This window comes from Triticum aestivum, chromosome 5A, assembly GCF_018294505.1.
Source record: "Triticum aestivum cultivar Chinese Spring chromosome 5A, IWGSC CS RefSeq v2.1, whole genome shotgun sequence".
NCBI lineage: Eukaryota > Viridiplantae > Streptophyta > Magnoliopsida > Poales > Poaceae > Triticum > Triticum aestivum.
Window position 1 is genome coordinate 296436518 of NC_057806.1, and position 27016 is coordinate 296463533.

The following is a 27016-nucleotide window of genomic DNA, read 5'->3' on the forward strand; positions in this document are numbered from 1 at the left end:
GAAGAAGAAGAGCAAAGAATATGATTCTGATGACAAGAAGAAGAAGAAATCATCAAAGTCTTCATCCAAATCTTCATCCAAGTCTTCATCACACAAGAAGAGCTCATCAAGTAAGGCTCGTGCATTTGTTGGCAAGGAGATGGATTCTGAGGAGGAGTCTGCTTCCGAGGGGCGGAGGTGGAGTCTGAGGAGGAGTCTGATTCAAGCGTGGAAAGTCTGGCTCTAGCTTCAGCATATGTTGCCAAGTCCATCTTCAACACTAAAGACCATGGTCTCGTCTCCAACGCCGATGCTAATGATGAGGATAACTCTGCTCCCACCTACTGCTTCATGGCACACGGTGCCAAGGTAAACTCATGCGATGCTTACTTTCAAACATCAAGTGAAGATGACTCTGAATGTGAATCTAAACCTAGCTACAAAACACTTGCTAAAATTGCAACAGAACAACAAAATGATATGGAACATATTCAAAAGTTTCTAGACAAAAGCGATGACCTGTTGGATGCGGAAATGACTCGAACTCAATCCTTAATTGAAGACATTAAAAATCTTCACGTTAAGTACGAGGAACTTCAAAGTCGTCATGAAACACTCTCAACAACGACGCCATAAAAGAGTCTTGATGACCCACAAGTATAGGGTATCTATCGTAGTCCTTTCAATAAGTAAGAGTGTCGAACCCAACGAGGAGTAGAAGGAAATGATAAGCAGTTTTCAGCAAGGTATTCTCTGCAAGCACTGAAATTATCAGTAAGAGATAGTTTTGTGATAAGGTAATTGGTAAGGAGTAGCAAGTAATAAAAGTAAATAAGGTGCAAAAAGATGGCCCAATCCTTTTTGTAGCAAAGGACAATCCTGGACAAACTCTTATATGAAGGAAAGCGCTCCCGAGGACACATGGGAATTATCGTCAAGCTAGTTTTCATCACGATCATATGATTCACGTTCGGTACTTTGATAATTTGATATGTGGGTGGACCGGTGCTTGGGTACTGTCCTTACTTGGACAAGCATCCCACTTATGATTAACCCCCATTGCAAGCATCCGTAACTACAACATAAGTATTAAGGTAACCCTAACCATAGCATGAAATATATGGATCCAAATCAGCCCCTTACGAAGCAATGCATAAACTAGGGTTTAAGCTTCTGTCACTCTAGCAACCCATCATCTACTTATTACTTCCCAATGCCTCCCTCTAGGCCCAAACAATGATGAAGTGTCACGTAGTCGACGTTCACATGACACCACTAGAGGGATGACAACATACATCTCATCAAAATATCGAACGAATACCAAATTCACATGACTACTAATAGCAAGACTTCTCCCATGTCCTTAGGAACAAACGTAACTACTCACAAAGCATATTCATGTTCATAATCAGAGGGGTATTAATATGCATAATGGATCTGAACATATGATCTTCCACCAAGTAAACCAACTAGCATCAACTACAAGGAGTAATCAACACTACTAGCAACCCACAGGTACCAATCTGAGGTTTGGATACAAAGATTGGATACAAGAGATGAAGTAGGGTTTGAGATGAGATGGTGCTGATGAAGATGTTGATGGAGATTGACCCCCTCCCGATGAGAGGATCGTTGGTGATGATTTCCCCCTCCCAGAGGGAAGTTTCCCGGCAGAACAGCTCCACCAGAGCCCTAGATTGGTTCCGCCAAGGTTTCGCCTCATGGTGGCGGAGTCTCGTCCCGAAAGCTTGCTTATGATTTTTTCCTCGACGAAAGACTCCATATAGCAGAAGATGGGCATCGGAGGTCCACCAGGGGCCCCATGAGGCAGGGGGCGCGCCCAGGGGGTAGGGCGCGCCCCCACCCTCGTGGCCAGGGTGTGGCCCCCCTCTGGAACTTCTTGCACTCAGTATTTTATATATATTCTGGAAATAGCTTCCGTGAAGTTTCAGGACTTTTGGAGCTGTGCAGAATAGGTCTCTAATATTTGCTCCTTTTCCAGCCCAGAATCATAGCTGTCGGCATTCTCCTTCATGTAAACCTTGTAAAATAAGAGAGAATAGGCATACGTATTGTGACATAATGTGTAATAACAGCCCATAGTGCAATAAATATCGATATAAAATCATGATGCAAAATGGACGTATCAGGTATGACACCAAAGGCTTCAGAATGGATTATGGACAGTGGATGCACTAACCACATGACTGGTGATCGAAGACTTCTCATGGATTCAACCCTGCGTACATCTGACAAGAGTCACATCACATTTGTTGACACTGGTAAAAGCAAGGTATTGGGTCTAGGTAGAGTTGTAATCTCAAAGGATCAGCACATGGATAGAGTGATGCTTGTTGAATCCCTTGGTTCCAACTTAATGTCTGTCTCAATGCTTTGTGATCTGAACATGATTGTGATGTTTGGTAAATATCGTTGCCTTGTTCTTATGGAATCTGACAAGTCTCTAGTCTTTGAAGGGTATCGAAAAGACGATTTGTACATGGTAGATTTCTCAGCAGGTCCACAATTGGTTGTATGTCTTCTAGCAAAAGCTTCAGAGTGCTGGCTCTGGCATCGGAGGCTAGGGCATGCCGGCATGAGTAACTTGTACACACCCGCGAAGAAGAAGCATGTCGTAGGCATCGAGGTCTTCAAGTTCAAGAAGGATCATCTGTGTGGTGCCTGCGAAGCTGGAAAGATGACTAGGGCCAAGCATCCCTTGAAGACAATCATGACGACTTCCCGTCCCTTCGAGCTGCTTCACATGGACTTATTTGTCCTTACTCACTACTCTACCCTTACTACCACTGCTTGCCTCTATGGCTTCATTATTATTGATGATTACTCAACATATACATGGGTGCACATAATCCTCTACAAGAATGAAGTGCGGGATGTCTTCAGGCGATTCGCCAATCGTGCCATGACCAACTATGGCATCAAGATCAAGCACATCAAAAGTGACAACGGCACAAATTCAAGAACACCGGCCTCGACACTTATCTTGATACATTGGGCATCACTCATGAGTACTTGGCTCCATACACACCTCAGCAGAATGGCATCGTGGAGCGCAGGAACAGAACCCTCATTGAGATGGCACGAACGATGCTTGATGAGTACAAGACACCAAGGAAGTTCTGGCCTAAAGCCATTGATACTGCATGCCACATCATCAACCGTGTCTATCTTCACAAGCTTCTAAAGAAGACATCATATGAGCTACTAACTGGTAAGAAGCCAAATGTCAGCTACTTCAGAGTATTTGGTGCTAGGTGCTGGATCAAGGATCCACATCACACTTCAAAATTTGCACCGAAAGCACATGAAGGTTTTATGCTTGGGCACGGAAAGAATTCACACTGCAACATAGTATTCAACCTCTTTCACTATAAAGTGGTTGAAACTGTGGATGTGCGGTTCGATGAAACTAACGGCTCGCAAAGAGAGCACCTGCCAAATGTGCTAGATGAAGTCTCACCGAGTGAATCCATCAAGCTTATGGGTACTGGAGAAATCATACCTTCAGAGGCTCAGGCTGAAGAAGAACTCATCATTTCTGCACCTAATCAACCCGAAGACAATTCTCAGCCTGAAGTCAATGCCGATGATGAAGACAATGATCAGCAAGAGCAAAGTCTTCGTCCAATTCATCCTCGTGTTGCAAATGAAGTGCAGATTGAGAAGATAATCGATAGCATCAATGCACCTGGTCCACTCACTCGTTCAAGAGCAACACAACTAGCAAATTTCTGTGGGCATTTTGCATTTGTCTCAACATCTGAACCCAAGAAAGTTGCTAAAGCCCTCATGGAACCTGAAAGGCTTCAAGCAATGAAAGAAGAGCTTCAACAGTTTGAGCTGAACAATGTGTGGGAATTGGTTAAGCGTCCTGATCCTCGCAAGCACAATATCATTGGCACCAAATGGATCTACCGCAACAAACAAGATGAGCATGGTCAAGTTGTCAGAAACAAGGCTCGTCTTGTTGCTCAAGGTTACACTCAAGTACAAGGGATTGACTTCGATACAACCTTTGCTCATGTGGCTAGGCTTGAAGCCATTCGCATACTGCTGGCCTATGCCAACCATCACGACATGCTTCTGTACCAAATGGATGTGTGATGTCTACTGCACAACCTTATTCTTGTAGATGTTGTTAGGCCTCCAAGTGCAGAGGTTTGTAGGACAGTAGTTAATTTCCTCAAGTGGATGACCTAAGGTTTATCAATCCGTGGGAGGTGTAAGATGAAGATGGTCTCTCTCGAAAAACCCTGCAACCAAATAGCAAAGAGTCTCTTGTGTCCCCAACACACCCAATACAATGGTAAATTGTATAGGTGCACTAGTTCGGCGAAGAGATGGTGATACAAGTGCAATATGGATGGTAGATATAGGTTTTTGTAATATGAAAATATAAAAACAGCAAGGTAACTAATGATAAAAGAGAGTGAAAACGGTATTGCAATGCGTTGAAACAAGGCCTAGGGTTCATACTTTCACTAGTGCAAGTTCTCTCAACAATAATAATATAATTAGATCATATAACTATCCCTCAACATGCAACAAAGAGTCACTCCAAGGTCACTAATAGCGGACAACAAACAAAAAGATTATTGTAGGGTACGAAACCACCTCAAAGTTATCCTTTCTGATCGATCTATTCAAGAGGCCATAGTAAAATAACACGAATCTATTATTTCTGTTCAATCTATCCTAGAGTTCGTACTAGAATAACACCTTAAGACACAAATCAACCAAAACCCTAATGTCACCTAGGCACTCCAATGTCACCTCAAGTATCTGTGGTTTTGATTATATGATATGCATCACACAATATCAGATTCATCTATTCAACCAACACAAAGAACTTCAAAGAGTGCCCCAAAGTTTCTACCGGAGAGTCAAGACGAAAACATGCGCCAACCCCTATGCATAAGTTCACGAGGTCATAGAACTCGCAAGTTGATCACCAAAACATGCATCAAGTGGATCACATGAATATCTCATTGTCACCATAGATAAGCACATGCAAGACATACATCAAGTGTTCTCAAATCCTTAAAGACTCAATTCGATAAGATAACTTCAAAGGGAAAACTGAATCCATTACAAGAGAGTAGAGGGGGAGAAACATCATAAGATCCAACTATAATAGCAAAGCTCGCAATACATCAAGATCATGCCAAATCAAGAACACGAGAGAGAGGGAGGGAGAGAGATCAGACACATAGCTACTGGTACATACCCTCAACCCCGAGGGTGAACTACTCCCTCCTCGTCATGGAGAGCGTCGGGATGATGAAGATGGCCACCGGTGATGATTCCCCCCTCCGGCAGGGTGCTGGAATAGGGTCCCGATTGGTTTTTGGTGGCTACAAAGGCTTGCGGTGGCGGAAATCCTGATCTAGGTTTCTTTTCGGGGTTTTTTATATTTATAGGAATTTTTTACGTCGGTCTCACGTGAAGGGGGTCTTCGAGTCATCCACGAGATAGGGGGATGAGCCTAGGGGGTAGGGCGCGCCCTCCACCCTCGTGGATGGCTCAAGACTCTTCTGGCCCAACTCTTTTACTTCGAGGGCTTTTTTGGTCCATAAAAAATTCACAAAAATTGGCAAGTCAATTGGACTCCTTTTGATATTCCTTTTCTGTAAAACTCAAAAACAAGGAAAAAACAGAAACTGGCACTAGGCTGTAGGTTAATAGGTTAGTCCCAAAAATCATATAAAATAGCATATAAATGCATATAAAACATCCTAGATGGATAATATAATAGCATGGAACAATAAAAAATTATAGTTACGTTGGAGACGTATCAAGCATCCCCAAGCTTAATTCCTGCTCGTCCTCGAGTAGGTAAATGATAAAAAACAGAATTTTTGATGTGGAATGCTACCTAACATATTTATCAATGTAATCTTCTTTATTGTGGCAAGAATATTCAGATCCATAAGATTCAATACAAAATTTTAATATTGACATAAAAATAATAATATTTCAAGCATACTAACAAAGTAATCATGTCTTCTCAAAATAACATGGCCAAAGAAAGTTCATCCCCACAAAATCATATAGTTTGGCTATGCTCCATCTTCATCACACAGAATATTCTGATCATGCACAACCCCAATGACAAGCGAAGCAATTGTTTCATACTTTAGTATTCTCAAACTTTTTCAACTTTCACGCAATACATGAGCATGAGCCATGGACATAGCACTATAGGTGGAATAGACGATGGTTGTGGAGAAGACAAAAAGAAGGAGATAGTATCACATCAACTAGGCGTATCAACGGGCTATGGAGATGCCCATCAATAGATATCAATGTTAGTGAGTAGGGATTGCCATGCAATGGATGCACTAGAGCTATAGGTGTATGAAAGCTCAAAAAGAAAACTAAGTGGGTGTGCATCCAACTTGCTTGCTCATGAAGACCTAGGGCATTTGAGGAAGCCCATCGTTGGAATATACAAGCCAAGTTCTATAATGAAAAATTCCCACTAGTATATGAAAGTGACAACATAGGAGACTCTCTATCATGAAGATCATGGTGCTACTTTGAAGCACAATTGTGGTAAAAGGATAGTAGCATTGCTCCTTCTATCTTTCTCTCTCATTTTTTGTTGTTTTTTGTTTTTTTGGGCCTTCTTTTTTTTATTTCCTCACATGTGGCAATGCTCTAATAATGAAGATCATCACACTTTTATTTACTTACAACTCAAGAATTACAACTCGATACTTAGAACAAAATATGACTCTATATGAATGCCTTCGGCGGTGTACCGGGATGTGCAATGAATCAAGAGTGACATGTATGAAAAAATTATGAATGGTGGCTTTGCCACAAATACGATGTCAACTACATGATCATGCAAGCAATATGACAATGATGGAGCGTGTCATAATAGACGGAACGGTGGAAAGTTGCATGGAAATATATCTCAGAATGACTATGGAAATGCCATAATAGGTAGGTATGGTGGCTGTTTTGAGGAAGGTAAATGGTGGGTTTATGGTACCGACGAAAGTTATGCGGTGCTAGAGAGGCTAGCAATAGTGGAAGGGTGAGAGTGCGTATAATCCATGGACTCAACATTAGTTATAAAGAACTCACATACTTATTGCAAAAATCTACAAGTCATCAAAACCAAGCACTACACGCATGCTCCTAGGGGGATAGATTGGTAGGAAAAGACCATCGCTCATCCCCGACCGCCACTCATAAGGAAGACAATCAAAGAAACACCTCATGCTTCAAATTTGTCACACAACGGTTACCATACGTGCATGCTACGGGACTTGCAAACCTCAACACAAGTTCTAAATTTCATAATTACTCAACTAGCACGACTCTAATATAACCATCTTCATATCTCAAAACAATCATCAAGTATCAAACTTCTCATAGTATTCAATGCACTCTATATGAAAGTTTTTATTATACCCATCTTGAATGCCCATCATATTAGGACTAATTTTATAACCAAAGAAAATTACCATGCTGTTCTAAAAGACTCTCAAAATAATATAAGTGAAGCATGAGAGATCAATAATTTCTATAAAATAAAACCACCACCGTGCTCTAAAAGATATAAGTGAAGCACTAGAGCAAACGACAAACTACTCCGAAAGATATAAGTGAAGATCAATGAGTAGTTGAATAATTATGCAACTATGTGAAGACTCTCTAACATTTAAGAATTTCATATCTTGGGATATTATTCAAACAGCAAGCAAAACAAAATAAAATAAAATGATGCTCCAAGCAAAACACATGTCATGTGGTGAATAAAAATATAGCTCCAAGTAAAGTTACCGATGAACGAAGACGAAAGAGGGGATGCCATCCGGGGCATCCCCAAGCGTAGGCTCTTGGTTGTCCTTGAATATTACCTTGGGGTGCCTTGGGCATCCCCAAGCTTAGCCTGTTGCCACTCCTTATTCCATAGTCCATCGAATCTTTACCCAAAAACTTAAAAACTTCACAACCCAAAACTCAACAGAAAATCTCATGAGCTCCGTTAGTATAAGAAAATAAATCACCACTTAGGTACTGTTGTGAACTCATTATAATTTCATATTGGTGTAATATCTACTGTATTCCAACTTCTCTATGGTTCATACCCTCCGATACTACTCATAGATTCATCAAAATAAGGAAACAATACAATAAAAACATAAACTGTCAAAAACAGAACAGTCTGTAGTAATCTGGAGATTTCGAATACTTCTGTAACTCTAAAAATTCTAAAAAATTAGGACGACCAGGATAAAAAGTATATTGATCTACTTCAGTTGGAATTGTTGTTTTATCGCTCTCTGGTAAAAAATGGTAATTATTTTCGTGAGTGCATACTTTCTATTTTTATCAGCAAGATCAAACAACAATCACCCAAAAAGAACCTAAAGGCTCTACTTTGCACAAACACTAATTAAAAAATAAAACTGCATCTAACCAGAGGCTAGATAGATTATTTATTACTAAATAGGAGAAAAAGGCAAAGAACAAAAATAAAATTTGGTTGCATCCCAACAAGCGCTATCGTTTAACGCTCCTAGCTAGGCATGATAATTTCAATGATGCTCACATAAACGATAAGAATTGAAACATAAAGAGAGCATCATGAAGAATATGACTAGCACATTTAAGTCTAATCCACTTCCTATGCATAGGGATTTTGTGAGCAAACAATTTATGGGAACAAGAATCAACTAGCATAGGAACGCAAAACAAGCATAACTTCAAGATTTTAAGCACATAGAGAGGAAACTTGATATTATTGCAATTCCTACAAGCATATATTCCTTCCTCATAATAATTTTCAGTAGCATCATGAATGAATTCAACAATATAACCATCACATAAAGCATTCTTTTCATGATCTACAAGCATAGAATTTTTATTACTCTCCACATAAGCAAATTTTTCTTCTCATGAATAGTAGTGGGAGCAAACTCAACAAAATAACTATCATGTGAAGCATAATCCAATTGAAAGTTAAAATCATGATGGAAATTTTCATGGATATCATTATTCTTTATATTGGAACCTCTTCCGAAATAGTGTAATCATTACTAAATAAAGTCATAACCTCTCCAAATCCACTTTCATAATTATCACAATAAGATTCAACACCCTCCAAAATAGTGGGTTCATTACTTCCTAAAGTTGACACTCTTCCAAACCCACTTTCATCAATATAATCATCATAAATAGGAGGCATGCTATCATCATAATAAATTTGCATATCAAAACTTGGGGGACTAAAAATATCATCTTCATCAAACATAGCATCCCCAAGCTTGTGGCTTTGCATATCATTAGCATCATGGATATTCAAAGAATTCATACTAACAACATTGCAATCATACTCATCATCCAAAGATTTAGTGCCAAACATTTTAGTACATTCTTCTTCTAACACTTTGGCACAATTATCGGAATCCTTATTTTCACGAAAGATATTAAAAAGATGAAGCATATGAGGCAACCTTAATTCCATTTTTGTACTTTTCTTTTATAGACTAAACTAGTGATAAAACAAGAAACTAAAAGATTCGATTGCAAGATCTAAAGATATACCTTCAAGCGCTAACCTCCCCGGCAACGGCGCCAGAAAAGAGCTTGATGTCTAGTACACAACCTTCTTCTTGTAGACGTTGTTGGGCCTCCAAGTGCAGAGGTTTGTAGGACAGTAGCAAATTTCCCTCAAGTGGATGACCTAAGGTTTATCAATCCGTGGGAGGCGTAGGATGAAGATGGTCTCTCTCAAACAACCCTGCAACCAAATAGCAAAGAGTCTCTTGTGTCCCCAACACACCCAATACAATGGTAAATTGTATAGGTGCACTAGTTCGGTGAACAGATGGTGATACAAGTGCAATATGGATGGTATATATATATAGGTTTTTGTAATATGAAAATTTAAAACAGCAAGGTAACTAATGATAAGAGAGAGCGAAAATGGTATTGCAATGCGTTGAAACAAGGCCTAGGGTTCATACTTTCACTAGTGCAAGTTCTCTCAACAATAATAACGTAATTAGATCATATAACTATCCCTCAACATGCAACAAAGAGTGACTCCAAATTCACTAATAGTGAAGAACAAACGAAGAGATTATTGTAGGGTACGAAACTGATACGTCTCCAATGTATCTATAATTTTTTATTATTCCATGCTATTATATTATCTGTTTTGGATGTTTATCGGCTTTATTATGCACTTTTATATCATTTTTGGGACTAACCTATTAATAGAAAGCCCAGTGCAAATTTCTGTTTTTTTGCCTATTTCAGTGTTTCGTAGAAAAGGAATATCAAACGGAATGAAACCTTCGCTAGGATATTTTTTTGGAACAAACGCAATCCAGGAGACCTGGAGTGGATGTCAAGGAAGCAACGAGGCGGCCACGAGGTAGGGCGGCGCGCCCCCACCCTTGTGGGCCCCTCGTAGCTCCACCAACCTACTTCTTTCGCCTATATATACTCTTATACCCTGAAAACATCCAGGGGAGCCACGAAACAACTTTTCCACCACCGCAACCTTCTGTACCCGTGAGATCCCATCTAGGGACCTTTTCCGGCGATCTACCGGAGGGGGATTCGATCACGGAGGGCTTCCACATCAACACCATAGCCTCTCTGATGATGTGTGAGTAGTTTACCACAGACCTTCGGTTCCATAGTTATTAGCTAGATGGATTCTTCTCTCTGGATCTCAATACAAAGTTCTCCTTGGTGTTCTTGGAGATCTATTCAATGTAATTCTTTTTGCGGTGTGTTTGCCGAGATCCGGTGAATTGTGGGTTTATGATTAAGATTATCTATGAACAATATTTGAATCTTCTCTGAATTGTTTTATGCATGATTGGTTATCTTTGCAAGTCTCTTCGAATTATTACTTTGGTTTGGCCTACTAGATTGATCTTTCTTGCAATGGGAGTAGTGCTTATGAAATTCCCTCGATGCGGCTATATCTCCCACGTGTCGAAGCATGACTTAGAGGCATAACCGCATTGAAAGCAATGTCGCAAGTGAGGTAATCTTCACAACAACCCATGTAATACAATAAGGGAAAAGATACATAGTTGGCTTACAATCTCCACTTCACACAAATACATGAATAAAGCATAACATCATCCAAATACAATCAGGGCCCGACTACGGAGCCAAAATAAAAGAAGACTACCCCAAATGCTACACAGATCCCCGATCGACCCCAACTAGGCTCCACTACTGATCAACTAGAACGAAACAACACAAAGGGCAAGATCTTCATCGAGATCCTCCTTGAGCTTGGTTGCGTCACCTGCTCGGTTCAACGGCACCTGCAAACTGGTTTTAGAAGTATCTGTGAGTCACGGGGACTCAGCAATCTCACACCCTCGCGATCAAGACTATTTAAGCTTATGGGTAAGGTAAAAGGTATGAGGTGGAGCTGCAGCAAGCGACTAGCATATATGGTGGCTAACATACGCAAATGAGAGCGAGAAGAGAAGGCAAAGCACGGTCGATAAAAGTATGATCAAGAAGTGATCCTAGAACAACCTACGTCAAGCATAACTCCAACACCGTGTTCACTTCCCGGAATCCGCCGAGAAGAGACCATCACGGTTACACGCGCGGTTGATGTATTTTAATTAAGGTCAACTTCAGGTTTTCTACAACCGGACATTAACAAATTCCCATCTGCCCATAACCACGGGCACGGCTTTCGAAAGTTCAAATCCCTGCAGGGGTGTCCCAACTTAGCCCATCACAAGCTCTCACGGTCAACGAAGGATAAACCTTCTCCCGAGACATTTCGATCAGACTCAGCATCCCGGTTCTACAAGACATTTCGACAATGGTAAAACTAAACCAGCAACACCGCCCGAATGTGCCGAAAAATCCCGATAGGAGCTGCACATATCTCGTTCTCAGGGCACACTCAGATGAGCTCTCCATACAACTAAAACCAAACCTCGAGTTTCCCCGAGGGGGCGCTGCACAGGGTTCTAGTTTGGACCAACACTCAGAGGAGCACTGGCCCCGGGGGGGGGGGTAATTAATGATGACCCTCAGGAGCGCAACTCCCAAGGGAAAAGAAAAGGCTAGGTGGCGAATGGTAAAACCAATGTTGGGCATTGCTGGAGGAGTTTTATTCAAGGCAAACTGTCAAGGGGTTCCCATTATAGCCCAACCGCGTAAGGAACACAAAATCTGGGAACATAACACCGATATGACGGAAACTAGGGCGGCAAGAGTGGAACAAAACACCAGGCATAAGGCCGAGCCATCCACCCTTTACCAAGTATATAGATTCATTAATTAAATAAGATATATTGTGATATCCCAACAAAATATCCATGTTCCAACAAGGAACAAGCTCCAATCTTCACCTGCAACTAACAACGCTATAAGAGGGGCTGAGCAAAGCGGTAACATAGCCAAACAACGGTTTGCTAGGACAAGGTGGGTTAGAGGCTTGGTTCAACAATATGGGAGGCATGATAAGCAAGTGGTAGGTATCGCGGCATAGGCATACCAAAAGAGCGAGCAACTAGCAAGCAAAGATAGAAGTGATTTCGAGGGTATGGTCATCTTGCCTGAGATGCCGCAAGGAAGAAGAACGAGTCCATGAAGAAGACAAACGGACGTAGTCGAACGGATCCTCACACACACGACGTTATCTGAACCAACCCGAAGAAGCAACACCGGAAAGAAGCAAACCACATAGTAAACAACCAACACATCAACATGGCATGATGCACAATAGAGTATGATGCATGTCCGGTTTAATGAAGCATGGCATGGCAAAGTGCACAAACAATACTACAAATTAAGTGGAGCTCATTATGCAACGGAGTTACATATTGAAGAAAACACCACATGACTTATTTAGTTCTCTCTCGTTTATGTACCCAACAAGATTAAATGTTGTTAACATGGCAAGAGGGTGAAGCAAATGAAAACTACCTAACTAGGCAAGTTTGAATGAGGCCAGAACAACAAGCAACAAGTCCAGAAAATCCTCATATGCATATATTAGGTTTGGTATTGTTCTGCCCTAAACACATTTTTAGGTTTGTTAGGCATGCAAAGTAAAGCCACCATGTTAAACTAGGCATTTTTCTACCCCATTTACATATAAAGATTATTAAATTCCGAGTTAAGGTTATTTAGTTATGAAATAAATCATTTTAGCATGGCATAGGAGCAAATTAATGCAAACATCAAGTTTAAACATTTTAAACATGGGTGAAATTTGAATATTATTAAACTAGACAAAATTCTAAGAAACTTTCATATATAATTCATTTTAATCCGATGCACGAATTGTGAGTTATTATATGCATGTTATGCAAGGGGTTTTCTATAAATCTACAAACTCGTGGATAAACAGATAAATCGCAGATCCTAAAAAAACTATACGGGCCGAAACAAAGGCCGGCCCACATTGCATAGGGGCTCGGGTGCTTCTCACCATGGGCCAAAGGCCCAGATCTGGAGTGGTTGGGCTTGACTGGCCGGCCCAGACAAACTGGGCCTGGCCGAGGCGGTTGCTGAGCGCACGCGGTCAACGCACGGCTGGACCGAGCGATGCAGGCGCTCGTTCTGCTCGCACTAAACAGGGGCGCTGACGGCTAGGAGCAGAGCTCCGGCGAGCGTGTAAAACGGCGGTGAGGCGAGGGACTTGGCGCGGCGGAGGCTTGCGGAAGAGCAACAATGACGGAACTTGGTGCGGGCGAGGGACTTCATGCTCGAGACAGACAGGAGGGCGCCGTCCTCGTCAGGAACCCTCAAAGACAACGACGACAGAGACTGCGGCAGGCGACGACGCAGCTTGGGCAGCGGAGCTGGAGCGAGGGAGGCGGCTGAGGGAGCGTGGTTGCCGGAGACGCGATCCAGGGCGGCGGGACTTGGGGCTCCATGTCCACGGCGAGGAGTTCCATGGGCGGCGGCGCTGTTCGTTCCTGCTGGGAGGCGAGGTGAGAGGGAGAGAGATCGTGAGCGAGAGAGAGCAACAGAGAGGAAAAAAAGGAGAGGTAAAGGGAGGCGCTGGCGTAGAATCTCATGTGCACGCTCGCACACGAGCGCGAGGCTCTCCTCGGGTGGCTCCAGGAGGCAGCACAAGGACGAGGTGCTCAGGGATGGCGCAGGTCGCCGTAGACGAGGTGGCAGAGGCAGGAGACGAAGCTGCTCGAAGCTCTCGCATGGCGGCGTTGAGGGAGCTCGAGAGGAGGCTCGGATGGATTGGCTGGATCTGAACACGAGGAAGGAAGGTGGTTGCTGCGATTCGTCTCAGGTGGAACTGTATCGGGAGGGGATCCCGATGTGGGAGAGGAGTGGCGGCAGGGAGGGACAAGCCTCCTAGGTTTTAGGGTTAGGCTAGATTTGGTAGGTGGTGGTCTATAAATATAAGGAAAAGAGGGAGTTTGGATCCGCCGATCGAAATTGGACGGTTCAGAAAGAATAGGCTAGGGAGGCCAAATAATAAAACGGTGATATTTTGTAGACTTTTGGGGATGATCCGGACACAACGACGATGACTCCCCGGGTCGGGTTCGGGACAACTTCCGGACGCGCGTGAGGGGTTCGATGCACTGCGCAAAGAGGGGTAGGCCGGGCCTGGGTGGACTGTGGAGAGCGGGTTTGTCTGAGAGAAGAGGGGAGAGATGCAGCCCGGCACGGTTTCCGGAGACCGAAAACGTCCGACGATAAGACCGGCTATAATGCCGCTATAGTTTAATGGTTGGGCTATCAAACGAACTCCGAATGCGATGAAACTTGACAGGCGGTCTATCTACACTATAACAAGACTGCATGCGAACTTTCATCCCATTCCGAGAACATTTTCTAGCCACTTATAAAATAATATTTCGGACGTGCCGCAGGCGCGTGCAAGTGTGGTTGGACTCAGAACGGACAACGGAAGGAACGGGGAGACCTGGACAGATGCAAGTTTTGAAAACATGATGATGCAATGCATATGATGACATGACAAGATGCAACACGCAAGCAAATGACATGGCAACACCGGCGAATAACTGGAAGACACCTGGCACATCGGTCTCGGGGCGTCACAACACTCCACCACTACGAGAGGATCTCGTCCCGAGATCTAGAATGGCACCAGAGGGAAAAATGGAAGGGAAAGAGAAGAGGTAAAACTAAGTTGCTTCTTTGAGAAACGAGTGAAACCAAAGAACCTTGAAAAGGTTAAGCCATTTCAAGAAAAGAATACAACGGAGATGAACGAAATTGAAAGCACTCCGTTAGGAAAGAGGAACGAGGAAGAACAAAGCCGGACAGCACTCCGGTTGAAAAGAGATGCAAGGCTTGATAAGGCAAAAAGAACTTGAACAAAGGGGCACAATACTCCGGTTAAAACAAGATAGGGAAGGAATAATAATGATATAATTTGGACAGCACTCCGCCTGTAAATGGAAGGAATTGAACTAGACGAGATGAGAGGATACTTTTAAAGAGGACACAACACTCCGGTTAAAAGGATAAGCACGAAAAGAACACGCTCCTGATAAAACAAGAAGATGGGTTGAAGAGAGCAACATCACAATGCCTCCGGAACAAAAATAATAATGGAATGAACGAAGGGAACAAAAAACGAGAGCACGCTTACAACAAATGCTAGAACGGAGTTGTTGGAAAACCAACAACGAAAAGAATAAGATTGATATGGTCTTATGGGATACCTCTCAAATTATGAGGTGACAACCTAGCACTCATGGAAAAAAGAATTGGATTGATAAGAACAAGGGGACGAGAAACTTATTTCACCGGGAGGATAAATGAAGAACTTGGATCATTTACAAGCACCATAAATAGCCACAATCCTTAGGGAAAGCTTTAGGTGAAATATAACCCAAGATAACTCCAATGGCAAGATTGATGGATTTAAAATATCTCATTCTTAACAACATGTGAATCATGGAACATGAACTCAAATTATCAAGAATGACATAATACCACCTCTATTGATACGGAAGAAAGAATTGCACTCCGGATTGCAAGATGAAGAATACTTGATCTCCTTAGAAAAGAATCTCGATGAAAACTTCGAGAAGGGATAAAATCCTTGATGAACCATCATGTAGAGCCTTCATGAAGAACTCCGGTAACAAAAGAATGACGAAAAGAAAGAGAAGTTAAAAACACAAGGTGAAACCTTGTAATTATTAGATGGATCTTCGTGATGATATAATTGAGAGATCTTGTAACTCCGGGAGAAAAGATAAAGCATCTCGAACCGAGAATGTGATATGATGTACCACTCCGGAAAGCAGGGATTGAATTCACTCAATGAAACAAGAATAAGAATTACATTATGCTTATCCTTCATCAATTAAATTAATGACAAACAATGGATTTGGCACACTACTTATTCTCGTAGAAAGGATTAAGAGAGATATAGCGCAAACTTGACAAGGTCTTCAACGAACCACCGGTATAATTTGAGAGAACAAAAGAATTGATATGATAGCCAAGGAAGAGAGATCTTCAACGAACCACCGTATGAATTGGAAGAGAACAAAGTAAAAGGTAAAGAAACACCGGGAAGAATTATGAAATGAATGAAGAAACTTGAGAGAATTTAGATGCAAGTGAACAAAAAATCACGAGTTGATTAGAGGATATTTGAATGATGCACTGGTAAGATTTGGATAACGAGAGTTGAAAGCTGGAATGAATAAATCTGAGATGATGGGCTCCGGATGATCAAAGTAAAGAGACTCTTGAATTGCGCCGGATGGGTGAAAAGAATTATCACAATCGAAAACAATTATGAGAGGATGGCCTCGAACTAGAATCATGAATCTTTGAAGAGAATGAAGCAAGATTTAAAAGAAACTCTTCTTCGGTTTTCAAATGTTGAGAATGATAATGAGAAACACCACCATGAATTATTTAGATACACCGGGATGGCGAATAGAAAGGTTGAGCCAACGATGAAAAGAATTTGATAGATCTTGGAGAAAGGCATTAGACTGATGATAACTCATTCTTACGTCAGACTTCGAAAAGAAATTTGAGGATAGCTCCGAGAAAATAAGAGGAGTCAGGTAAGATCCTGGGAAAAGACCTATGGGTTAGGGCCCACTCAAAAGAAACACCGTTGAATGATTTAAAAGATAGATTGCATCGGTTGAATTAAATGGCTAGAATAAGATAAGAACCTCGAAAGATCTTGAACGGATTGAGAATGGAAACGAATCATCCGAGATATTTTTAGCACTCCAGAACAACAGAATAGCGCGAGGTGAATGATTAAGAGGTGCACCGGTATGAGAAGGCATTTGAAATAAGGAAAAGAATATGATCAACACCGAAAGCTTGAATTGAAACTACCAGAGAAGAAAAGAATGAAGAATGATGAACTTGAAGCTCCGTTAAAATCTTCATGAGCATCACCGGGTAAGAACATTGACAGAAAAGAATGGAGAGACTTCACATGAACAAAATGTCTACTTGATTAAGACATCTGAGTCATTGAAGAAAACAAAGGGAGGAAGGGTGGGAAAAACAAAGGCACCTTGGGAAGGATGAAACAAACACCGTTGAGAGAGCTTGAGTTGATCTTGCGGATGTTGAAGCGATCAGATCCACTTGAAGAGAAACACAACAGTGAAAAGGATTGATATGACAATCTCGATTATCGAGAAGGATTTGTATTCACATAGAAATATGAGAACACCGCTTGGAAAAGGTATGGAATCAACATTTGACTTCGAAGCAACTTGAATACCACAACTCAAAACGAAAACAAAGGATTGGCTTGCAGACTACGCCGGAACAAACATATGATAGATATTTCATCTGAAGTTTTCGTGGTGGGGCCTACACGGGCTCGGTCGTACAGCACCATCATGTACAAGGCAGTGCACATGACATACGAAGCGTCCCCGAGTCGGCATAGCCAAGGACTCTTTAAGACACAACGAGACCATTGTAAAACCAACCGTGGATAGGCGGACCACTAGACGTCGAACCCCAATTTCATATCATACATCTGTCGGAAAGATATCCTAAGAGGTACTTGAATTCCCACTTATAAACTCCCGAAATTTTTCCGGTTATGCAATCAGGTGTTGGGGATACAGGGGAAGCATAATATCTCACCCAAAACTAGCAAATCCTACATCCAGCTATATCCATCCTTCAACACATAACCAAGAAACCTTCGGAAATCATCTACCTCAACCTTCGAAAAGCATCTGTTATACGAGTTATGGCAATACTCCTGAACTCCTGCCCCAGTACTGGGTGGTGTCGAGGTTATCTCACCAACAACTGCATAAAAGAGATTTTCGATGTCGGCGAACTAAACTCAGGTATTCCAGAACTACAATGATAAAATTGTGACGACAACACCTCGGAGCTCAACTCCCCGGGACACTGCCACAACCCCTAAATGTCAGGAGGCACCAAGAACAATGTTCTCGTCACAAAAGTATCAGAACGATTCCAAGATACCCGCGTGATCCTAATTTTTTTTAGTGAAATTTAAGGAGAGAAGAGTCAAAACTCTACGTCAGGATGCCTTACCAGAGCGATGAAGGGACTGGGGAGTAAAAAAAGAATTCCTAAACTCTTCGATATATAATTCCTAAATGACTCAAAAACATTTTCCTAGACTCAACTCGTCAGCTAATTCGATCAAGCAGTGGGGGCTCCTAAGGTCAGGGAAGGCTCTGATACCAACTTGAAACGCCCTCGATGCGGCTATATCTCCCATGTGTGGAAGCACGACTTAGAGGCATAACCGCATTGAAAGCAATGTTGCAAGTGAGGTAATCTTCACAACAACCCATGTAATACAATAAGGGAAAAGAAACATAGTTGGCTTACAATTGCCACTTCACACAAATACATGAATAAAGCATAACATCATCCAAATACAATCAGGGCCCGACTATGGAGCCAAAATAAAAGAAGACTACCCCAAATGCTACACAGATCCCCGATCGACCCCAACTAGGCTCCACTACTGATCAACTAGAATGAAACAACACAAAGGGCAAGATCTTCATCAAGCTCCTCCTTGAGCTTGGTTGCATCACATGCTCGGTTCAACGGCACTTGCAAACTGGTTTTGGAAGTATTTGTGAGTCAAGGGGACTCAGCAATCTCACACCCTCGCGATTAAGACTATTTAAGCTTATGGGTAAGGTAAAAGGTATGAGGTGGAGCTGCAGCAAGCGACTAGCATATATGGTGGCTAACATACGCAAATGAGAGCGAGAAGAGAAGGCAAAGCACGGTCGATAAAAGTATGATCAAGAAATGATCCTAGAACAACCTACGTCAAGCATAACTCCAACACCGTGTTCACTTCCCGGACTCCGCCGAGAAGAGACCATCATGGTTACACACGCGGTTGATGTATTTTAATTAAGGTCAACTTCAGGTTTTCTACAACCGTACATTAACAAATTCCATCTGCCCATAACCGCGAGCACGGCTTTCGAAAGTTCAAATCCCTGCAGGGGTGTCCCAACTTAGCCCATCACAAGCTCTCACGGTCAATGAAGGATAAACCTTCTCCCGAGACATTCCGATCAGACTCGGCATCCCGGTTCTACAAGACATTTCGACAATGGTCAAACTAAACCAGCAACACCGCCCGAATGTGTCGACAAATCCCGATAGGAGCTGCACATATCTCGTTCTCAGGGCACACTCAGATGAGCTCTCTGTACAACTAAAACCAAACCTCGAGTTTCCCCGAGGGGTCGCTGCACAGGGCTCTAGTTTGGACCAACACTTAGAGTAGCACTGGCCCGGGGGGGGGGGGTGGGGTAAAATAATGATGACTCTCAGGAGCGCGACTCCCAAGGGAAAAGAAAAGGCTAGGTGGCGAATGGTAAAACCAATGTTGGGCATTGCTGGAGGAGTTTTATTCAAGGCAAACTGTCAAGGGGTTCCCATTATAGCCCAACCGCGTAAGGAACGCAAAATCCGGGAACATAACACCGATATGACGGAAATTAGGGCGGCAAGAGTGGGACAAAACACCAGGCATAAGGCCGAGCCTTCCACCCTTTACCAAGTATATAGATGCATTAATTAAATAAGATATATTGTGATATCCCAACAAAATATCCATGTTCCAACAAGGAACAAGCTCCAATCTTCACCTGCAACTAACAACGCTATAAGAGGGGCTGAGCAAAGCGGTAACATAGTCAAACAACGGTTTGCTAGGACAAGGTGGGTTTGAGGCTTGGTTCAACAATATGGGAGGCATGATAAGAAAGTGGTAGGTATCGGCGCATAGGCATAGCAAAAGAGCGAGCAACTAGCAAGCAAAGATAGAAGTGATTTCGAGGGTATGGTCATCTTGCCTGAGATCCCACAAGGAAGAAGAACAAGTCCATGAAGAACACAAACGGACGTAGTCGAACGGATCCTCTCACACACGATGTTATCGAAACCAACCCGAAGAAGCAACACGGGAAAGAAGCAAACCACATAGTAAACAACCAACACATCAACATGGCATAATGCACAATCGAGTATGATGCATGTCCGATTTAATGAAGCATGGCATGGCAAAGTGCACAAACAATACTACAAATTAAGTGGAGCTCATTATGCAACAGAGTTACATATTGAAGAAAACACCACATGACTTATTTAGTTCTCTCTCGTTTATGTACCCAACAAGATTAAATGTTGTTAACATGGCAAGAGGGTGAAGCAAATGAAAACTACCTAACTAGGCAAGTTTAAATGAGGCCGGAACAACAAGCAACAAGTTCGGAAAATCCTCACATGCATATATTAGGTTTGATACTGTTCTGACCTAAACACAATTTTAGGGTTGTTAGACATGCAAAGTAAAGCCACCATGTTAAACTAGGCATTTTTCTACCCCATTTACATATAAAGATTATTAAATTCCGAGTTACGGTTATTTAGTTATGAAATAAATCATTTTAGCATGGCATAGGAGCAAATTAATGCAAACAGCAAGTTTAAACATTTTAAACATGGGTGAAATTTGAATATTATTAAACTAGACAAAATTCTAAGCAACTTTCATATATCATTCATTTTAATCCGATGCACGAATTGTGAGTTATTATATGCATGTTGTGCAAGGGGTTTTCTATAAATCTGTAAACTCCTGGATAAACAGATAAATCACAGATCCTAAAAAAACTATACCGGCCGAAACAAAGGCAGGCCCACATTGCACAGGGGCTCGGGTGCTGCTCACCATGGGCCAAAGGCCTAGATCTGGAGTGGTTGGGCTTGACTGGCCGGCCGAGACAAACTGGGCCTGGCCGAGGCGGTTCCTGAGCGCACGCGGTCAACGCACGGCTGGACCAAGCGATGCAGGCGCTCGTTCTGCTCGCACTAAACAGGGGTGCTGACGGCTGGGAGCAGAGCTCCGGCGAGCATGGAAAACGGCGGCGAGGCGAGGGAGTTGGCGCGGCGGCGGCTTGCGAAAGAGCAACAATGACGGAACTTGGTGCGGGCGAGGGACTTCACGCTCGAGATGGACAGGAGGGCGTCGTCCTCGTCAGGAACCCTCGGAGACGACAACGACAGAGACTGCGGCAGGCGACGACGCAGCTTGGGCAGTGGAGCTGGAGCGAGGGAAGCGGCTGAGGGAGCGTGGTTGTCGGAGACGCGATCCAGGGCGCTGGGACTTGGGGCTCCATGTCCACGGCGAGGAGTTCCATGGGCAGCGGCGCTGTTCGTTCCTGCCGGGAGGCGAGGTGAGAGGTAGAGAGATCGTGAGCGAGAGAGAGCAACAGAGAGGAAAAAAAGGAGAGGTAAAGGGAGGCGCTGGCGTAGAATCTCATGTGCACGCTCGCACACGAGCGCGAGGCTCTCCTCGGGTGGCTCCTGGAGGCAGCGCAAGGACGAGGTGCTCGGGGATGGCGCAGGTCGCCGTAGACGAGGTGGCAGAGGCAGGAGACGAAGCTGCTCGAAGCTCTCGCATGGCGGCGTTGAGGGAGCTCGAGAGGAGGCTCGGATGGATTGGCTGGATCTGAATACGAGGAAGGAAGGTGGTTGCTGCGATTTGTCTCAGGTGGAACTGGATCGGGAGGGGATCCCGATGTGGGAGAGGAGTGGCGGCGGGGAGGGACAAGCCTCCTAGGTTTTAGGGTTAGGCTAGATTTGGTAGGTGGTGGTCTATAAATATAAGGAAAAGAGGGAGTTTGGATCCTCCGATCGAAATCGGACGGTTCAAAAAGAATAGGCTAGGGAGGCCAAATAATAAAACTGTGATATTTTGTAGACTTTTGGGGATGATCCGGACACAACGGCGATGACTCCCCGGGTCGGGTTCGGGACAACTTCCGGACGCGCGCGAGGGGTTCGGTGCACTACGCAAAGAGGGGTAGGCTGGGCCTAGGTGGACTGTGGAGAGCGGGATTGTCTGAGAGAAGAGGGGAGAGATGCAGCCCGGCATGGTTTCCGGAGACCGAAAACGTCCGACGATAAGACCGGCTATAATGCCGCTATAGTTTAATGGTTGGGCTATCAAACGAACTCCGAATGCGATGAAACTTGACAGGCGGTCTATCTACACTATAACAAGACCGCACGCGAACTTTCATCCCATTCCGAGAATATTTTCTAGCCACTTATAAAATAATATTTCGGACGTGCCGCGGGCGCGTGCAAGTGTGGTTGGACTCAGAACGGACAACGGAAGGAACGGGGAGACCTGGACAGATGCAAGTTTTGAAAACATGATGATGCAATGCATATGATGACATGACAAGATGCAACACGCAAGCAAATGACATGGCAACACCGGCGAATAACTGGAAGACACCTGGCACATCGGTCTCAGGGCGTCACAACTTAGCTTTGGGTTCAATCTTGCGGTGTCCTTTCCGAGTGACAGCAGGGGCAGCAAGGCACGTATTGTATTCTTTCCATTGAGGATAAAAAGATGGGGTTTATATCATATTGCTTGAGTTTATCCCTCTACATCATGTCATCTTGCCTAATGCGTTACTCTGTTGTTCTGAACTTAATACTCTAGGTGCATGCTCGATAGCGGTCGATGTGTGGAGTAATAGTAGTAGATGCAGAATCGTTTCGGTCTACTTGACACGGACGTGATGCCTATGTTCATGATCATGCCTAGATATCATCATAACTATGCGCTTTTCTATCAATTGCTCGGCAGTAATTTGTTCACCCACCGTAATATATGCTATCTTGAGAGAAGCCACTAGTGAAACCTATGGCCCCGGGTCTACTTTACATCATATAAGTTTCCGATCTACAATTCTAGTTTACAATTTATTTTGCAATCTTTACTTTTCAATCTATACAACAAAAATACCAAAAATATTTATCTTATTATCTCTATCAGATCTCACTTTCGTAAGTGACCGTGAAGGGATTGACAATCCCTTTATCGCGTTGGTTGCGAGGTTCTTGTTTGTTTGTGCAGGTACTAGGTGACTTGCGTGTAGTCTCCTACTGGATTGATACCTTGGTTCTCAAAAACTGAGGGAAATACTTATGCTACTTTGTTGCATCACCCTTTCCTCTTCAAGGAAAAACCAACACATGCTCAAGAGGTAGCAAGAAGGATTTCTGGTGCCGTTGCCAGGGAGATCTACGCCAAGTCAAGACATACCAAGTACCCATCACAAACTCTTATCCCCCGCATTACATTATTTTCCATTCGCCTCTCGTTTTCCTCTCCCCCACTTCACCCTTGCCGTTTTATTGGCCTCTTTTTCGTTTGCTCTTGTTTCGTTCGTCTCCTTTCACTTGCCTCTTGTGTGTCCATGTCTTAAGTCGTTTATTTTGACCTCATGGCTAGTTCTCCTATCATTTTTAACACTCCCGATAATGAAGTTCTTAATTTTAAACAAACGGAGGGAGAAAACTTAAAAGATGCTTGGTATAGAATTTGCAATGCTCAAAATAGATCTATTAAAAAGCAATCTACTTCCGTTCTTCTTCGCAATTTTTACATAGGCATCTCTCCTTGGTATAGATATGTTCTTGACACCATCACTGGAGGGAATTTCTTGGGAAGCCATACTTTTGATTCTTATAATGCTATGATAGATTTGTTAGGCCCACCACCTCTTTTGGTCAATGGAACTATCTTAACTTTGGAACATGTGATGCAAAGGCTTGATATTATTGAAAATAAAATTGCCATTATAGAGCTAATTGAAAAGTTGGATAAAAAGATCCACAGTCAAATTACTCAATGTGGATCTAAGGTAGGAGTTACTCTGAAAAAACTGAAGGAAAAGGAACCCATAGTTAATGAAAAGATAGATCAAGATTCCACTCGAATCGATAAACTCAAAGAGATTATTACCAACTTGGGGTCCGCTTTTTCTGCCATTAAAAACACCTAAAATCCTCCTCCTACCAAAGTTTCCAAATTTATCTATGTTCCTAAGAATAAGGGTGAATCTTCTAGTAAGAAAAATGAAGATCTCAAATCAATAAGTGTTCACCCCAACTTTTTAGATATCGTTAAGGTACCTTTTGCTACAACTGAATTTATTGATTTCCTACCTAGGAGTTTGATCATTTGCAAAAAATAAATAACATCCTAAGGGCTATAAGTGTTCAATTGAAGAATTGCATACCAAAGATGACAATACCTAGATCTATTCTTGCTTTTATGCCTAGCTAGGGGCGTTAAACGATAGCGCTTGTTGGGAGGCAACCCAATTTTATTTTTGTTTCTTGCTTTTTGTTCCTGTTTAGTTACAAATAAATCATCTATCCTATGTTATGATTGTGTTTTTTATGTTTTAATTAGTGTTTGTGCCAAGTAAAGCCTTTAGTATCTTCCTGGATGATTGTTATTTGATCTTGCTGAAAAAACAGAAAGTATGCGCTCACGAGAATAATTTTCATTTTTAACCAGAGAGCGATAAAATACTGATTCCAACTGCGGTATATCAATATACAAATTATTTAGGATGTCGTAATTTCTCAGGAGTTTTGGAGTTACAGAAGTACTCGAAACCTACAGATTACTACAGACTATTCTGTTTTTGACAGATTCTGTTTTTCATGTGTTGTTTGCTTATTTTGATGAATCTATGGCTAGTATCGGGGGGTATGAACCATAGAGAAGTTGGAATATAGTAGGTTTTACACCAATATAAATAAAGAATGATTTTATTACAGTACCTTAAGGTGGTGATTTGTTTTCTTATACTAACGGAGCTCATGAGATTTTCTGTTGAGTTTTGTGTTGTGAAGTTTTCAAGTTTTTGGGTAAAGATTTGATGGATTTTGGAACAAGGAGTGGCAAGAGCCTGAGCTTGGGGATGCCCAAGGCACCCCAAGGTAAAATTAAAGGACAACGAAAAGCCTAAGCTTGGGGATGCCCCGGAAGGCATCCCCTCTTTCGTCTTCATCTATCGGTAACTTTACTTGAGGCTATACGGGGCATCCCCTCTTTCGTCTTCATCTATCGGTAACTTTACTTGAGGCTATATTTTTATTCACCACATGATATGTGTTTTGCTTGGAGGGTCTTGTATGATTTTAGTCTTTGCTTTTTAGTTTACCACAACCATCCTTGCTGTACACACCTTTTGGGAGAGACACATATGAATCGGAATTTATTAGAATACTCTATGTGCTTCACTTATATCTTTTGAGCTAGATAATTTTGCTCTAGTGCTTCACTTATACCTTTTTAGAGCACGGTGGTGGTTTTATTTTATAGAAATTATTGATCTCTCATGCTTCACTTATATTATTTTGAGAGTCTTTTAGAACAACATGGTAATTTGCTTTGGTTATGAAATTAGTCCTAATATGATAGGCATCCAAGATAGGTATAATAAAAACTTTCATATAGAGTGCATTAAATGTTATGAGAAGTTTGATCCTTGATAGTTGTTTTGAGATATAAAGGTGGTAATATTAGAGTTGTGCTAGTTGAGTAATTATGGAATTGAGAAATACTTGTGTTAAAGTTGGAAAGTCCCATAGCATGCACGTATGGTAAACGTTGTGTGACAAATTTGAAGCATGGGGTGTTCTTTGATTGCTTTCCTTATGAGTGGCGGTCGGGGACCAGCGATGGTCTTTTCCTACCAATCTATCCCCCTAGGAGCATGCACGTAGTGCTTGGTTTGATGACTTGTAGATTTTTGCAATAAGTATGTGAGTTCTTTATGACTAATGTTGAGTCCATGGATTATACGCGCTCTCACCCTTCCATCATTGCTAGCCTCTTCGATACAGTGCATTGCCCTCTCTCACCTCGAGAGTTGGTGCAAACTTCGCCGGTGCATCCGAACCCCGTGATATGATATGTTCTATCACACATAAACCTCCTTATATGTTCCTCAAAACAACCACTATACCTACCTATTAGGGCATTTCCATAGCCATTCCGAGATATATTGCCATGCAACTTTCCATTGTTCCTTTTATTATGACACACTCCATCATTTTCATATTGCCTCGCATGATCATGTAGTTGACATCGTATTTATGGCAAAGCCATCTTCATAATTCTTTCATACATGTAATTCTTGATTCATTGCATATCCCGCTACACTGCCGGAGGCATTCACATAGAGTCATATTCTGTTCTAAGTATCGAGTTGTAATTCTTGAGTTGTAAGTAAATAAAAGTGTGATGATTTTCATTATTAGAGCATTGTCCCATGTGAGGAAAGTTCTTAGAAAAAAGAGAGAAAGGCCATAAAAAAGAGGCCCAAAAAATTAGAGAAAAAGGGAGAAGGGGCAATGTTACTATCCTTTTTCCACACATGTGCTTCAAAGTAGCACCATGATCTTCATGATAGAGAGTCTCTTATGTTGTCACTTTCATATACTAGTGGGAATTTTTCATTATAGAACTAGGCTTGTATATTCCAACAATGGGCTTCCTCAAAATGCCCTAGGTCTTCGTGAGAAAGCAAGTTGGATGCACACTCACTTAGTTTCTTTTGTTGAGCTTTCGTATATTTATAGCTCTAGTGCATCCATTGCATGGCAATCCCTACTCCTTGCATTGACATCAATTGATGGGCATCTCCATAGCCCGTTG